The 13,267-nt window shown below is 37.9% G+C and overlaps 1 protein-coding gene and 1 long non-coding RNA gene across 2 annotated transcripts in view; one reads left to right on the top strand and one right to left on the bottom strand.

Annotated features, from left to right (window-relative positions):
• Positions 1-13,267, top strand: part of LOC143201771 (uncharacterized) — a 185,281-nt gene that overhangs the window by 32,532 nt on the left and 139,482 nt on the right. Inside the window, exon 2 of the long non-coding RNA XR_013006993.1 lies at positions 12,939-12,957. This is a non-coding gene — a long non-coding RNA (uncharacterized LOC143201771). The remainder of the gene's footprint in view (positions 1-12,938; positions 12,958-13,267) is intronic.
• Sox15 (Sox box protein 15) overlaps positions 1-13,267 on the bottom strand; it is a 114,983-nt gene that overhangs the window by 9,473 nt on the left and 92,243 nt on the right. The gene's annotated exons all lie outside the window — the stretch shown is intronic.

Here is a 13,267-nt window from a genome sequence, read left to right as displayed (position 1 = left end):
AAACAAAGTCGCCTTTTCTGTCCCTATATCCCTATGTGCGCTTAAATCTTTAAAACTACGCAACGGATTTTGATGCGGTTTTTTTCAATAGATAGAGTGATTCAAGAGGAAGGTTTATATGTATAATACATGCATAATATACTAAGGCAACATTGCTAATTTTAGAGGTTTCTAACGTGATGTCGTAAATTAACCTATTTTTTTAGGCTTATTTAGCAATTAGCAAAAACGCTGCCTAACCCTACGAGTTAGATCAAATTAATGTACTACAGTATTGTACACCATAAAAAGGTCTACAAAAAAGTCCGCGATGGTATATGTTTATCTTTTAGGGATAACCCACATTAACCATTTTTATTGTTTACTTTTTATGTGAGAAAATGGCTTATTTACGAAGCTATTTTAAGCAATACGGCATTAATCCTTATCGAATTAAGTACCTTAAATACAGTGTGCAATTAATATAGATCAATATGGTTCCTTACAGCATGTAAATTAAACAAATATTTTCGGAGATATTACAAATTTAAAATTTGCGTTTAAAAATGTGTAATGTAATAAAAATTGTATGAATTTAGATATTCCAAAGACAGCAGGAAATCTTCATAGTAAGTATAGGGGAAGAGGAATTGTTTTACTCAAAATTTAATGCGTGCAGGCCAAGGGCAGTAATGAATGAACCAAAAATACTGGATCGATTTTAATCATGTTTTCATTGAGTGACATAGGCATATATATTTTATGCCCGTGCAAAGTCGGAGCGGGCCGCTATGTTTTTATATACAACGTTCATATTTTTTCTGTAGTGTATTTAATTTAGTATCAGCATTGCACCCGTGCGAAGCCGGGGCGGGTCGCTAGTAAGATATAAACCTGATGAGGTGATTGATTTCCTGGTTTTTGTAAAACACTTCACTACAATTTCAATAAAAAAGTAGATATAATAATGAAACCATCAATATTTATATAAAATTAAATGATAAAAAAGGTGGTAATATTATTTTCTCTCTGAAAATTGAGGGGTGTGAAAAATGTGGTAAAGATTTGGTGCACATTGAAATATTTGAAACCCAATTTTTTCAAAAGCTATCGATCTTCCATAAGTAATATTGTTTCTAAAACAAAGATAAATTGATGGAAACATCAGTCCTTAGACAAAATTGAACGCGGAGCCTGTATTATCAATTAAATCTCGTCGTGTTGGCGGTTATTTAAAGCACTTAAGGTTGAAGAAAAGACGATCCACGAAGTCGGAGCGATTATTCGAGGAACCGGGGCATACGAAATATGCCGAAACGGCAAGGAGAACGAAAAAGGCGGCCGAGATATTCTATCATCGAACTGTGTGTCTCCCTTTTTTTATCCGGTCCGTATTTTTTCATTAAACAAGGGCCACGAGCCGACGCTTTGACAGTTGCCCCACGCGGTCCCATCCAGCGCCCGCGCACTTAATTTGAATATATGGCCATAGCGGCGACCGATTTATGGCTCGGGGAACACTCGTTGATGCCGCTAATTGTCGCTGGTCCTGCCGCTTAAAAAAGAAGGACGAGGAATCGGCGCAGATGCTTGTAAAACACGACCATACGCGATTTCGGATATCGCGGTCGACACTTTCAACCGTTTTCTTGTGCCTTTTTGATCGTCATCAAGAGAGAAATCAGAATATGAGGTCAGTTACCCCTTTGAGATTAAGGAATTGATAAAAGAATGATGAAAAGCTAGAAGAGCAGGGCGCAGAACCAAAAATGCTGTAGACAAAACAATATTTAATATAAATAATCATGAGACAACTCAAAAGATCAAAGAATATAAACAGAGTTGATTCCAAAAATATATAAGTGAATTAAGCCCGCAAGAAGACAAAGACTACTCGCTATGGAAAGCAACTTGGAGATTTAAAAGACTAATTATTAGAGTACCGCCTAATAAATTTGATCGAAATCGCGACCCTCCAAATTTTCGATACCATTTTTGTAGTACGATTTGTCCTTTGCTTCAAAATAGCTTCAGTTTCGGCGATCACATCTTCATTCGACGAAAATTTCTTCCCAGCGAGCATCCTTTTCAGATCTGAGAACAGGAAATAGTCGCTGGGGGCCAGTTCTGGAGAATAGGGTTGCCCTCGTTTTCACTGATTTGTGACACGGTGCATTGTCTTGGTGTAGTAGCGCTTTCTTTTTCTGCAAGTGCGGCCATTTGTCGGCGATTTCGTCCTTTAAACGGTCCACTAACGCTATATAATAGTGGGCGTTGATGATCCATCCTTTTTAAAGGTAGTCAATGGAAATTATTCAATGCGCATCCCAAAGACGTTACAACCTTGCCAGCCGACTGCTGCGTTTTCCCACGCTTTGGGGCGGGTTAATCGTGAGCAGTTCACTCGGATGACTATCGATTGGACTTCGGAGCGAAATGATGGAGTCATGTTTTATCCTTTGCACATATCGACGCAAAAACTCGGGTTTATTACGCTTGATCATCTTCAAACGCTGCCCCGAATCATCAACTAGTCGTTGTTTTTGGTCAAAAGTGAGCTCGCGCAGCATCCATTTTGCACAGAGCTTTCTTATACCCAAATATTCATGAATGATATGATGTACACGTTCAGTTGATATCTTTAGAGTGTCTGCTATTTCATCCAATTTCAGTTTATGTTCATTCAAAATTATTTTGTGGATTTTTTAATGTTTTCGTCGGTAACAACCATTTTTGGGCGTCCACTGCGTTCATCGTCTTCGGTGCTCATTTCACCACGTCTAAACTTAGCATACCAATTCTTGATGGTTGATTTTCCTGGGGCAGTGTCTGGAAACTCGGCATCTAGCCAAGTTTTTGCTTCAGCTGTATTTTTCCCTTCAAAAAACAATATTTTATCAACACGCAAAATTCCCAATAGTATCCATTTTTTTCACAATAATAAAAGTTGCATCACTCAAAATGTTATAATTCACAAACTAATGATCCGACAGCTGTCAAATTTATACACGCCTCTATTGAGGCTTAGGGCTAACTAAAAAATATATGGATTTAATTCTAGTAGCGCCAACTATTTGTCAGGTCTGGGACTTTTCAATTGACCTGTTATTCGTCGTTTTATTGGAAGGAATATATGGTGCATTGTTATGTGCGTGAGTATATAGTCCATTCAAAGTTTATTTGTCTATGCGTCATTGAAATTTGTGACGTCAAAACGTCGCAATGTTGCCGCATCAACTCTGAATTTTAGTTCACTTTGGCTTGGACATACAACAAATTCTGATCTAAATAAAATAATTGAACAAAAATATTATCAGATATAATTTATTTTAACGTTATGATACATCTAAAAATTATATTTAATTATACAATGGTTTATAGGTTAGAGTTATAACGTTGTGGTGACGTCGGGCCTCTTCTTGTTATCGCGAACTGGCCACAGAATAAGATCGACCAAAAACGATCAAGGGCACGCAGAAAAATAGACAGCAGATGCATTCATCTTTCGACGTTCAAACATCTTACATTCAATCAACAATCATGTCCGAACTAATCAGATAGCGTTGTGTCTCTTTTTAACTAGAATAAAATGAAAAGGAAAATATTGTCCGATTCTAAAATTCTGAACGCTGTCCTTACACTTCAAAATCAAATGGTTTTGTGAAAAACTAGTCGAAAATCATCTAGTAAAATCATCTGACGACGCAAATATCCGACCAAGGCAGCAACTCTGACCCACCGCGTCTCCAATTATCATTTTTAGACGAGAAAATCATACGGTACGGCGTTCCGGCCGACGTGATAGAGCCGGGTGTGCCGGCGCGGGGACCGCGGCGGAAGGGGGATCGCGCCCACGCGTTCCTAATAGGTCTCGGCTTCTGTGGCGCGGGCCCATTAAGCTGGGCCCCATGTTACGCCGGATTAATATTAGTTTCTCGTGTCGTGGCTCGCGTCTAATCTCGCTGCCGGCCACTTAAATTATGATCGGACCCGATTTCGGTACACGAATTTCTAATTTAGCGCTCGCGTGGGCCGTTCCCTTATCGGGGGGGACGCGGGACGCTGTGCCCCGGTATCGTCGCGGTGGCCCGGCTCCCTTCCCCGCCTCACTCCATTTCGGAGGTCTCGGTATGTGACAATAGGGCCGCGACGACGGCTTCCTAATAGTTTCCTAATCGATTGTCTATCCGTTCGTTAAGTGTCACCCGTGTCAATTCGCCAGGAAGGCCCGGTATTCGAGGAATGCCGCAGTTGATCGATTGGGCGGAAAAGAAAACGATTTCCTTGGTCATTCCAGCAATAACATGGTTTTATGGAAAGTCAACAAAACGGAACCAAGTCCTCATTCACTATCGTCACTATTATCGTTTCGCCTCTATCACTATTTCCCATAAAACAACAATGAAATGTGAAATAAAATGTGTTAGAAAATTAAAAAGAATCCATAGCGTATAAAAAATAACAGGTCAATTGAAAAGTCCCCGTCTACCATAAGAAAACACATTTTTTTGGCAAAATTGGTTTTTTTTAATCAACATAATTCCATTCAAGGGTGATACACTGATTATAGCGACCCTCCAACTTTTCAGTAGAATTTTTGTTGTACGATTTGTCCTTTGCTTCAAAATAGACCTCAGTTTCGGCGATCACTTCTTCATTTGACGAAAATTTCTTCTTAGCGAACATTCTTTTGAGATCTGAAAACATCAAATAGTCGCTGGGGGCCAGATCTAGAGAATACGGTGGATAAGAAAATAATTCGAAGCCCAATTCATGGATTTTTGACACGATGCATTGTCTTGGTGAAGCAGCACTTTCTTTTTCTTCAAATGGGGCCGTCAAACTCCGGTTTATTACGCTTCATTATCTTAAAACACAGCTCCGAATCATCAACTCGTCGTTGTTTTTGGTCAAAAGTGGCTCGCGCGGCACCTATTTTGCACAGAGCTTTCTCATATCCAAATATTCGTGAATGATATGATGTACACGTTCAGTTAATATCTTTAGAGTGTCTGCTATTTCATATAGATTCAATTTACGGTCATTCAAAATCATTTTGTTGATTTTTTTAATGTTTTCGTCGGTAACAACCTCTTTTGGACGCCCACTGCGTTCACCGTCTTCGATACTCATTTCACCACGTCTAAACTTAGCATACCAATCCTTGATGGTAGATTTTCCTGGTGCAGTGTCCGGAAACTCGGCATCAAGCCAAGTTTTTGCTTCAACGGTATTCATTTCCCCTCAAAAAGCAATAGTTTATCAACACACGAAATTCCTTTTTATCCATTTTTTCAAAATAACAAAAGTTGCTTCACTCAAAATACTATAATTCACAAACTAATGATCCGACGGCAGTCAAATTTATACACGCATCTTTTGACGATTATGGCTAACTAAAAACATATGGATTTTATTCTAGTAGCGCCATCTATGTGTCCGACCGGAGAATTTTCAATTGACCTGTTACCGATAGAACAAATACCATGTAAAAAGATACCAAAAGAAGAAATGAAGATGCATAGCTGGACGTGTTTCGTTAATTAATATTGAAAATGTATTATTCGGGTATTTGAAAATTCGTTATCTATGTTATGTGGATGACATAATAAATTTGGACAAAATCGAAAACCAAAATAATATCATAAAAATTACTAATAAATTATTTCAGTCAGTTTATTGAAATCATTCAATTGTCATTCAAAATTCACTTTCAATCAAATGAAATATACATATAAATGAAATATAGCATTCCACAATCTGCCCAGTGAGCGATAAGTATTTGATCAGTGACATGTAGAAGATCGCTTCATTAAGTGACCTCCTATAGTAAACCTTTTAACCTACGAGCTTCACTGATCTCGCACACATGTAATTGTTTGTCGAATGCATTCGGCTGCACTGACACTCTTACAGGGTACTTTATATTGACACTTCGAACCACATTTGTTATGGTTTCTAAAAGGATATCGCGCTGAATTAGGTTGTTACTGCTAGAATATGACTGAAGGGTGGCTATATAGGATTTACATCCCATTACCCAATATATATGGTTCAGTTTAAGCTCAAGTTGTTTACTCTTTGTTGCTGCAATAAATGTACATAAGTTATAAACTTAATTTCCGAACATATGGCTATATTTTATGTTATACATGTTGAAGATAATGCAAATTTGTGTATTTATAACGGAACTATACAGAAATTGTACTGAAATAACATTTTCGACGCTCTACCATTATTGTAGGGATTATCTTGAATAGCAATATTTTGTTATACAAATAAAGGATCAGGATAAATCATAGGTTGATCATATATATCAAAAAACCGATATGAAGATGTCCCAAGAGTGATTAAGGAAGAAATGATCAGTTATTGTTGTCATATGACGCAAACATTCTAATGAATAAAAGAGAAACTGTTCAAATAATGCAAACCCCACTGATTCAGTCAAATGGAATTGAGTTGTTCCCGACTTGAGGCTTGTTGCTTTAATACCTCACCCGCAATATCCACCAAACACTGCCCCATCAGATTATCATTGGTTCCAATATTTCATATCTAATAGTATTGTAGTGACCTTGAGGCATGTCGAATTTTACATCGTGGAATAACGGTCTACAAAATACCCAGAAATATAATCCCAGATGTTGAACACGGGCGGGGTACCAGCAGCGCCAACTATGGATGGATAGCGATTATCTGGCAATCACGAGACGTTTATCTGGGATGTTATTGAAGGGTACTTTCGATCATTCAGTATCTGCCAAAGCCTCGTCAACAGGTAAACCCAGCGCCGATCTTTTTTATCACTATTTTCCACATTTTCTTTTATATCGTCAATAAATAAACACCACTGTTTCATTTCATTCTACCTCCATTCATCGAGCGCATATAAACATACCCTAAAGTATAATATATTAGAAATACGAAATTAGGAATTAGATGTGATAATTAATAAGAAATAATGGGAAGTTGTGAACTATTCACAACAAGTGACATGGAAAAAATAAAGACAAATTTGTCAGTTGTATAGATAAAAAGCCTGAAAATTATTATATGAACGTCAAGAAGAATTGATGAGTTAAAAGTTATAATGAAAAGTGAAGAATACAAACCTTTATTTTGAACTGTTATAAATGTATTATATATAAATAACAGTTAATAGTAATAACAGGAATTATCATGAATATGTTAGTGATAGCTTACATATTTATATCAAGGGCTGGTTTCGAAAAAAATACTATATCAGCAACCATTCAGCTATATTCCCATTTTGAATGTTGTTTGGCATTGTTTGACAGCAGGTGAATTGTCAACTGTCCAGTGTCGTTCATGATATGCCCGCTATCTAGATCGAGGCTTACACATCTGTCTCTGCCTGCCAGGTCAGGAATATATATCCTTGCTGTCGGTATATTTTTCGTAACTGCGATTCATCCAATATTATACTGCTTCAATACAAAAAAGCAGGTAATAAACGAGTTGCTAGAAGCCCAGCGTTCATGACAAGCGAATTTGAATATAGTTTGTTCGATTGGCGGTCAGTGTTTTCCGCTTTCGGACGAATATAAGCGTTGCGAATTAATTTTAAGGGATTTGTAGTGTCACTTGTGCTATATAGTGTTAAACGTGATCAGCGAAGTCTGTAACTTTAGGTCTATTTTCTCTACATAGTCTCTCGTCACAGATACTGTTGTTTCGTTCGTTTTTCGTACATATAATATAAAAAAAGACCAAATGTCAACAGTTTGACTGTGCTAGATACATGGTCTCCATGTTTTTTTTTTAATTAAATTGCTGTATAGCGCAGACCTTGCCCTATTGGACTATCGTTTATTTTTCCAATTCTCTTTTGCCTCTCTGTTTTAATGGTGTGAATTACTTAGCTCGGTTTTTCTTCCAGAAACGTTGCGTTTTCCCACCCTTTGGAGCGGGTTCATCGTGTGCAGTCCCCTTGGGTGACTGTCGATTGGACCTCGAAGTGAAATGATGGAGCCATGTTTCATCTATTGTCATATCAACGCAAAAACTCGTGTTTATTACGCTTGATCACCTTCAAACATTGCTCCGAATCATCAACTCGTCGTTGTTTTTTTGTCAGCGTCGGAGTTTTTGGTAAGTGAGCTCGCGCGCGGCTCCCACTTTGTACAGAGCTTTCTCATACCCAAATATTCGTAAATGATATGATGTACACGTTCAGTTCATATCTTTAGAGTGTCTGCTATTTCATTGGGTTTCAATTTACGGTCACTCAAAATCGTTTTGTGGATTTTTTAAATGTTTTCGTCGGTAACGACCTCTTTTGGGCGTCCACTGCGTTCACCGTCTTCGGTGCTTATTTCGCCACGTCTGAACTTAGCATGCCAATCCTTGATGGTTGATTTTCCTGGGGCAATGTCGGGATACTCGGCATCAAGCCAAGTTTTTGCTTCAACTGTATTTTTTCCCTTCAAAAAGCAATATTTTATCAACACGTGAAATTCCTTTTCATCCATTTTTTTCACAATAACAAAAGCTGCTTCACTCAAAATGCTATAACTCAGAAACTGATGATCCGACAGCTGTCAAATTTATACACGCTTCTTTTGAGGGTTAAGGGTAACTAAAAAATATGGGGATTTAATTGTAGTAGCGCCATCTATGTGTCATGCCGAGGACTATTCAATTGACCTGTTATATTGTGAAGAATGTTTCTCTAACACTATATGATGTTTGATATAATAACAGCATTTGTTACCAAAATTGGGCAATAGCGATGTCGTCCGGTATACGATACGTAGTCGATTTCGTGGAAATCCAGTAGCCTCGAATGAATTATGACTCGATCGGTACGACATTAATAAACACCCGACGGACGACCATTAAACGTGTCCCTTTCAGGCCCGGCGTGGTTAATGGCGACCGTAGCAACGATGTACGGCCACTATTTAAACATCTCCCCGATGACAGTCATAAATCGCGACAGCTTAATCGGCGAGAACAATGGCGGTCGAGTTAACGACGCTGCGGCAGCGACACGACGACGTTGGTACGCGTCCCCCGGTGCCGCCGCCTCCGTTTCCAATTTCCTGAAGAATCATTCATCGGCCCGGCAGATAAGAGGCCGCGGTCCGCGCTCGACCGGTCCCCCCGGCTCTTATCTGTCGTCCGCTCGCATTCAGACCGTACCAGATACGGCGCGATATCCTTCTACGGCGCGGCGATTTTTCCCCCGGAGCGCGGGGACACGAACAGAGAACCTCCGATTCCAGAAAAGGAACGGCGTTCCGGCAATTAAACGGTCGCGAACACGCGCTTTCCTACGCCACGGCTCCCCCCGACGTCTTCGTTCTCTCCCTTCGGTTCGATAACAAGACATACGCACGGTCGATGCTGTATTAGATTGTCCCAACAATTATTAAGCACCTATCGTTGCTAAGTGTCATCTATTCTTCAGTGGTAAAAGCAAATTCAAAAAGAAATCTTCATCTAATTCATTTGTGACGCCACTAATATCATATAGTCTAGTTAAGTGATTCGGACAAAAGAGCGCATGTGTGAGTAATTTTATCTAGACCAAACGTGCTCAACAATTAACCCTAAGTCAGAATTTTAGAATAACAAAAAGTCGTTGCCCCCGCCTGATCGCTCTAATCACTACACCATAGAGTCAGTTGCCTGGTATATATCTACGGTTTCTCATATGATATGGTTTGGTTTGGTGCTTGAAAAGCAAACTAAACGGCGTTTGCACTGAACGACTTCGATAAATAAACCCTCACTAAAAACTCTGACTGAGGGTTATAGCGGTCCGATTAGTTGTCTGTACGTTCCCATAATATTTAAAGACATATCTCTAACTAGACTCTAACTCCTAACCGTTGAGAATTTGTGTCTTCCGCCACATCAGCTCAGCAATAACATTTTATACAAATATCTCATTATTTTAGATAAAAATATGTGAAAACATTGTACGTGCCTCTTGGTTCCACCACCAAATCCTGACTTGGTTCCAATGGGATCACTTCGGAAGTGCACTCTTTCAACAGGCAAACATTGTTTTGGTGCTTGTTTTGGTAAATTTCTAACTGTTATTTAAAATATGTGATAAATCTTATTAAAAATCCCAAAGTCATTAAATAGTCGACATATATATATCACTACATAGTATAAAACAAAGTCGCCTTTTCTGTCCCTATATCCCTATGTGCGCTTAAATCTTTAAAAATGCGCAACGGATTTTGATGCGGTTTTTTTCAATAGATAGAGTGATTCAAGAGGAAGGTTTATATGTATAATACATGCATAATATACTAAGGCAACATTGCTAATTTTAGAGGTTTCTAACGTGATGTCGTAAATTAACCTATTTTTTTAGGCTTATTTAGCAATTAGCAAAAACGCTGCCTAACCCTACGAGTTAGATCAAATTAATGTACTACAGTATTGTACACCATAAAAAGTCTACAAAAAAGTCCGCGATGGTATATGTTTATCTTTTAGGGATAACCCACATTAACCATTTTTAATCTTTACTTTTTACGTGAGAAAATGGCTTATTTACGAAGCTATTTTAAGCAATACGGCATTAATCCTTATCGAATTAAGTACCTTAAATACAGTGTGCAATTGTATGAATTTAGATATTCCAAAGATAGCAGGAAATCTTCATAGTAAGTATAGGGGAAGAGGAATTGTTTTACTCCAAATTTAATGCGTGCAGGCCAAGGGCAGTAATGAATGAACCAAAAATACTGGATCGATTTTAATCATGTTTTCATTGAGTGACATAGGCATATATATTTTATGCCCGTGCAAAGTCGGAGCGGGCCGCTATGTTTTTATATACAACGTTCATATTTTTTCTGTAGTGTATTTAATTTAGTATCAGCATTGCACCCGTGCGAAGCCGGGGCGGGTCGCTAGTATATATATATTTGCCTTTCAATCATCCCAAAATGTATCCACCCTGAATATAGCTTAAATTTGATGGATATAAGTAAAATATTCCATGTGATTCCAAAGTTTCCCTACCATAAAATGGGAAACTCTCTCGTTTCTGAAACGAATAATAGATCACATTGGCTGGGTACTGGAGCGACAGAACATCAAAATCATTTTCATCTAAAGGTATTAATGAAAGTAAATCTGTACATGTGCAGTTCACCTATAAACAGACCGTACAAGCACCAATAATATTAAATAACACTATCATTCCATATAGCAACAGCGCTAAATATCTCGGAATGAATCTCGATGCAAAACTTCGCTGGAAGGAAACATATAAAACACATAAAGAAGAAACAACGAACATATAAAGAAGAAAAGAAAAGAACTGGAATTGAAATATAGGAAAATATACTGGCTAATTGGAAGAAAAATCACAATTATCAGTACATAATAAATTGCTATTATATAAGCAAATACTGAAACCTATATGGACATACGTAGTTCAATTATGGAGATGTTCTGCAAAGAGTAACATAAAATAAAAATTTTTCATAACAAAGTCCTGAAAGGTATTGTGGGCGCACCCAAATACCATAGAACTGATTACCTATATCGAGACCTTCAGATACCCACAGTCAGTCAAGAAATCAAGAGAATTGCAAGGGGGCATGAGAGAAGACTCCATTCTCATGAGAATATTGAAATATTGCTGCTTTTGGATACCACCAGAAGAGGACACAGACTCAAAGAATCAAACCATATGATCTTGTGTAGTGTTGTGTGGTGAGGTGCAGTTAATCAAAAATAGAGCACAGACATGTATAACCATTATTTCACCAGAGACTGAGATAGGGCCGATGGGTCCTCCTAGTTATATACCTAGATTTAAGTGATCATAAAGACAAATTGTAGGTTAGACCGAAACGACTAGTAAGAATGTAATAATTAAATAATAAAAAAATCTAAAGGTGATATAATTGTACAAAGTTCCCTGTGAATCTATGAAAATCTACATGGAAGAAACTACATCGAGGATTGGTACACGCCACCAAAAACACCAGCTGCATTTTAGTCACAACATTGAGCTCAATTAAGTCGAGACTTTAACCGCTCTACAAAATGATTTTGAGTGAAAGTATCAAGAAGATTCTCAGGTTTATAAACATCAAAAGAATCTCATCAAAGACGAGGCCTATAACATTTCAGAGTTTCAGAGACCTTACGTTAGTTAATACGTTAAAATAATTTTCTACAGTTATTTTTGAACACTGCCCCTAAAGATCATTGATAACACCCTCAAATCTCAATGTATCGTTCATGAACTACGAATGATACTTCTGTCCAAAGTAACCGCAGTTCTCTCTAGGTCCGATATACCTTCTCTTCTTCAACACCTCTTCCGTGACCCACCGGAGAGCTCCAATTATATATTCATATATTCGACGATAATGAAAGGGGACAGGAAAAAGAGCCGAACGGAACGGTGGAGCGAGGCGAAAAGGAGAAAAAAATGACAAAAAGAAACGGGAAGGCGACGTGTTCCTCTCGCTCCCCCTCGCGACGGCCGGTATTATTCATGAGATGTGACGTGCAGAAGACATTCGTCTTCGTCAAAGGTCGAGCCCTTCGAGAGACACAACAACGGCGACGTACCTCCAGAACGACGTAGGAAATTAATAATCGTTCTTGGACCCTTCGCGCCATATTAATAAGCAACTTTTCGAATCGCACGGGCGACGGGTCGCGCCCACTATGCTCCTACGCCCGGCCGGAGTCCGATCGTGTCCTTCGGTTTTACGTCTCACGCCAGAGGAAAAATGTTTACCAAATTACCAAAAACTATTAAGCCTCTTTAAGAACAAAAACTGAAATATTTTTCCTGAAGGCATTCGATGTAAATGGTCAGACGGAAAACTTACATAGTTAGATGTAAATATATAGGTGTTATCATCAAATAAAAATATAACACACTTATTAATCAACGTTATATTTGCTAAAATATGTGTTTTTAATACGGTTATTTGTTTCAGATTGCTGATTGATTGAAGGGTACGTAAAAAATTATCTTCATTGAATAACTCTTAGTCTAATTTTTTGTGTTAAGATAACTTGATAATCTATTAAATTCATCTATATATCATTACTAGTATATTTATATATCCGGTTAAGTGCTTTTCAAAAAGTTTTTATAACACTTAATTTTTTTTCTATATATAACATAGTTAAAAATCGATTTTCTTGTTAATAATTACATAATATTCTCCAAATTTCGTTCCAATACGTGATATATGATTAATATTAATTTGCCTAGTTTCAAACCTCAAATATATTAGCGAAAGTAATGATATTATGGTACAAG

Source organism: Rhynchophorus ferrugineus, unplaced genomic scaffold (genome assembly GCF_030347505.1).
Source record: "Rhynchophorus ferrugineus isolate W39M unplaced genomic scaffold, kcgeb_rfMv2 rfM8, whole genome shotgun sequence".
NCBI classification, from domain to species: Eukaryota; Metazoa; Arthropoda; class Insecta; order Coleoptera; family Curculionidae; genus Rhynchophorus; species Rhynchophorus ferrugineus.
Note: the sequence above shows the minus strand (reverse complement) of the source record. Positions and strands in the feature narration are given on the sequence as shown.